This window comes from Triticum aestivum, chromosome 6D, assembly GCF_018294505.1.
Source record: "Triticum aestivum cultivar Chinese Spring chromosome 6D, IWGSC CS RefSeq v2.1, whole genome shotgun sequence".
Lineage (NCBI taxonomy): Eukaryota > Viridiplantae > Streptophyta > Magnoliopsida > Poales > Poaceae > Triticum > Triticum aestivum.
This window is the reverse complement of record NC_057811.1, coordinates 299433278-299438162: the sequence shown is the minus strand read 5'-3', so window position 1 is coordinate 299438162 and position 4885 is coordinate 299433278. Positions and strand designations below refer to the sequence as shown.

General features: G+C 43.5%; 1 non-coding gene across 1 annotated transcript; it reads right to left on the bottom strand.

Annotated features, from left to right (window-relative positions):
- Positions 1 to 4221: 4221 nt before the first annotated feature.
- TRNAS-AGA (transfer RNA serine (anticodon AGA)) lies at positions 4222 to 4303 on the bottom strand. Its single transcript has one exon. It is a non-coding gene; the product is annotated as a tRNA-Ser (tRNA).
- Between the last annotated feature and the right edge of the window lie 582 nt (positions 4304 to 4885).

Genomic DNA, 4885 nt, shown 5'->3' with positions numbered 1-4885 from the left:
CTAATTGATATCTAACTTGACATCTCACATCGCTAACGGTTTGCTCCTTACCCGCAATTATTTCAAGACACTAACACGGCAAAAAATATTTCAACCCTATTAAAACACCTTGTCTGCCATTACTCACATTTTCTTTCTAACTAGCAACACCAACTTGATATCCCAACCCTGAAGCATAGTCCATAACTTAGACCCTTGGAACACTAGCTGCTAACTCAAAAAGCTCTTCTTAATCAGTTTCATACACCCACATTACCACCACCACCACATATATATTTGCTCCAATTCACTACTGTTTCAAGCCATATTCTCAACTATATTACAAACATTGCACGTCCTCCTCTCGGTGTGAGCTACTTACTAAGCCCATTGTCAAATAACATGTTAGTGGGATGCATATGTCCCTCAGAAGGATTACCACACTTCTTAAAAAATTAGTCACTTACATCATCATCTTCAAACATGTCTAGACCCAATCTCTACTTTGTTGATGGCTTTTTAGGCCACCACCTTACCTTATTATCCATATTGGTTCACTCCGATATGGTTCACTCCGATATGATTCTAGATGCTTAGTTACTTAAATCACAATGAACTCACTTACTATTTTTGCTAATATGGTCGCCACTTATATCAATAAAAATGCACAACGAGAATTCAATGTTACATGTTATGTGATAAAGATTACGTATTGCAATAATTTATGTTTTGTTTTCCCCTTCCACAATACATAATTATCATGCCACTAAACATGGAAACCCTAAATGATGAGTCACCCACCATTCGAATGCGCAACTATTTGTATCAAACCAACAATTAAATCCTAAAAACAGATATGGACCATTACTTGTGGTTTCTTTATGAATGATTGATATCGCACTAAACATCTCATGACCCTAATAAGGAAAATTTTGAATCTAACAAGAATCTCTAGTAATAATTGACCTAAAACTAGATATCTCAAGCCTTGTAATGTTTGGTTAATTACTAGTTTTTTCTGTTGGAAATTGCAAACATTGCACCAAATATTCGAACCATGTAAAATAACATGTTTAACTTTGCTCACATTTTCCTTCAAAGTAACTCACGTCCAAAATGATATCCCACCTTCGAAATGCATAATTCATACCTTCTACCCTTGGAACACCAGCTAGTGACTCAAAATTCTCTTCTACATCACTCAAGTACCCCACATCATCAACAATAACATATATATATCCTCTCAAGCCCTATTCTGTCCAACATCACAAACACTAACCCTCCCCCTTCTCCCCATGTGAGGTACTTACCAAACAAAAATATCAAATAACCTCCCAAAGAGATGCATATGTCCTTCAGATGGATTGTCACGCATCATCAAGAGTTAGTCACTTACATCATCATCTTAAACCATGTCTACACTAATCAATGTTGCATAATTTATTCTCTTCTTCTTTCTATTGAGGCGGAGGGGGGCTTCCGATCTATTCATTAAACATCACGATAGTACAATAAGACAAGAAGCAATATAAATTTCATCCATGTCTGTAGACCACCCAGTGATGACTACAAGTACCGGAGAGAGCCAAAGGCACGCCCCCGTCATTGCCCCTCCTTCACCGGGGACGGGCAAACTTTGTCGTAGTAGAAAGTAGGGAAGTCGTCGTGCTAAGCCCCAAAGAACCAACATGTAGTGAAGCGTAGAGCAAAAGGATCCAACATGTAGGCACTCAAACGCAGATGAACGAAGACCGGATCCAAGCAGATCCACCGAATACAAACACCGATTGGATCCCACAAGATCCACCGGAGACACATCTTCACACGCCCTCTGATGATTATAGATGCACTGTCGGGACGGGGGCTAGGCGGGAATAACCATATTCCATCTTTAGGGGGCCGCCGCCGCCTCATCTTTCTGAGCAGGACAAAAACCCTAAAGAAACTAAAAACACCTAAAAAGGGAGCAGGAGCCCTCCCGCCGGTAAGGGCCGGGGTCCACTGCGCCTCCATGGTTCTAAGGCCGTAGGAGATGAGGCAAATCAATGGCAGCACCGACAGGAGGCAGGGAATCATAGTCGCCTGGGCAGTCTCTCATTGAGGAGGAAAACGCTTAGGCAAGTGAACATAATGCTAGGGCCTACCGGAGATATTGCCTAGAAATTGGATGAGCAGCTACTACAACTTTTACAGGATGGTATTCAAGCCATCAACATTATCCCCTCTTCTTCATGGTGGGTTCATTTCAATACTGATTAAGCAGTCCTTCATCCAACATGTTCTATTCTAGATGCTTAATGCGAAAATCACACTGGGCGCACTTACTGTTTTGCCAATATGATCACCACTTTTATCAAATAAAAGGATCGCACAACAAAAAATTAATGTATTTGTATAATTTATGTTTTATAGTTCACTAATTGGCATGAACTAAACATGACATCGCAAGATGATGAGTCACCCACCATTCCATTGCTCCAGCTCTCGATTCAATCCTTAAATATGTATCGGCCGTTACTCCCGGTTTCGTTATGCAATAACAGACATTGTACACAATATCTTATACCTCTAACAAGACAAATTTATTTCCTGAAAAAAATTCTTCAGCGATAATTAACATCAAAGTAGATATCTCAACCCTTGTAACGGCTGGTTCAGTAATCCGAATTTCTTATAGAAATAACTAACATCGCAAACCAAATATTTTAGGACGTCAATAACACTTTGTTTGGCATTGCTCACAATTTCTTTCTAAACTTCCCATCTCGAACTGGTATCGCATCCATAACAATTTTTATTATTTTGATGTTTATTGTACTACCACGATTGAAGATGAATAGATCGTACGTTTTCTTGAAAATAAAACCCGCATAGTTGGTCACTTACTAGTCGCGACCAAGAAACAGAAAGACTAAATGTGATGTAGCCAAGTAGTCCGGCTGTGCCTTGAAACCATTCGCCCCTGCTCCGTCTTCAGCTAGCGGCATCTGTTGGCAGGGACATCCGTCGAAGCCGACTGCACCCTGGCGGCTGCCACATCTCTTTGGAGCGTAGGAACCCGACGTGCAGCGCCTCCATCTGCTCGCGCTGGCGCGTGGCCAGCTCCTCCAGCATGATCCGCCGCACCAGCGCGTGCCGCACCACCGACCCTCTGTACGACGGCGGCACCGAAGCAGGCATACCGCCAGCATACCTCCTCCTCCTCCACCCCCTCCTCCTCGGCACGGGCGGCGCAACGTCGACGTGGACGCCCAGCAGGACGGCCTCGTAGGAGCACGCAGGGGCGCAGAGGCACAAAAGCCTCGCGAACGCCAACGCCGCGGCCTTGGGAGAAGACCAGCAGCGCGGCCTCTCATCCGCGGCCGCCGCAGCCGGCGGCGGCGGCACCACGGCGGGCTGCATCCACAGGTGCAGGCAATCGAACGCCCACCCGTAACACGAGCGCGTCCTGTCAGCGCCCCCCGCGAGCGCGTTCCTGCATCAAACGCGCGCACGATCACCACCAAAACCATCCAAAATAAGCAGATCTGAGCACGCAATATGTATCCATAGCAAGTAGAACTGTGAATCGTGCCTTCCTCTCACAAAGATAACGAAATGCACACAATATAAATAAAGAACAGTGATCTTACGGCCTTCCTCCAGAGAATAACGAAAACAGAATTAGATGATCGCACAAAGATGACGAGATTCACAAAAAAACAGTGATCTTACGGCCTTCCTCGTCAAAAAAGATAACGAAAACAGATTTAGAGACAAACACACTGTGATCCTCTGTGGTGTGAGGGCTAGTGATGTACGCACGATGAACGGCTTGGTTGCCCGCTGCTGGAGCCACCCCGCTGCTGCGCCATCAGGATTCAGGAGTACTCTACCCCCGTAAACGAAGATCAAAGCAGATGGAAATCGGCTTCTCAGTTCACTACTCCTGATCTTGCCACTCGTTGCTCAGTTTGGGGCCCTTTATACAATGCTTTTGGGGGTGGTGTTAGAGTGATTTTTCGATTGGGTCGATTTATTCACCATTAATTGACCAGGGACGATATCTATCCTTGCTTACTTCCACGATATATCATTTGCATTGAGCAAATTAAAGGAGTACATTTATGATCCTCGTCCGTTTTAGATTACAGGTTGTAAAGTTTTGGCCGGGCCGCTGACCAGCGTTACAACCGTGGAACATGGAAATGCCAGGGAAAAAAGGTCAATGCAGGGGATGTTTTGGTAAAAATGGAAAAAAATCGTGGTCGGCAGGATTCGAACCTGCGCGGGCAGAGCCCACATGATTTCTAGTCATGCCCGATAACCACTCCGGCACGACCACTTTGGTTTTGTGTAAGTGCAGTACTCTCTCTCTTTGGTCAGAAGGAATACGTAAGCACGGGTCAAGGGTTGGGCCCTTTTTTTAGCACGTAGCATTGCAGTGATAGCATTTATGAACCAACATTTTGTATGGAACCAATCGATCCTTTTGTGAACTTTTTGGTGGCAATTGTTTGCGCGATGTGGTGCTCACTAAAAATCAAGATCTAGGTATCTCTTCCTGCAAGAAATCAGTGGGTTATTGTTCTCAAAAAAAAAATCAGTGGGTTATTTCTTCAAAGATGTGTATGTTTGTAATGAGCAACTTATTTTGCTGCAATCCAGTGATGTTATCCCTCAATCATGAACAAAAATCTTTTATTTCGTACATATGTTGATGAATCTGCTATTTCTAATGTATTTTGTGGTTTTCCGCAAGAAATAAATATATTTTGTGGTTGATTAGATATTTCTAGGGCGTAATATATGATGTTCGGTGGTTTAATTCAGAAATTGGTATAGTTATGAGAGAAAATTGCATGTGGTTCACTATGCTCAAAATGCGTGTAAATCTGAGGTCAATTGCTGTGAAAAATAGTCCTAC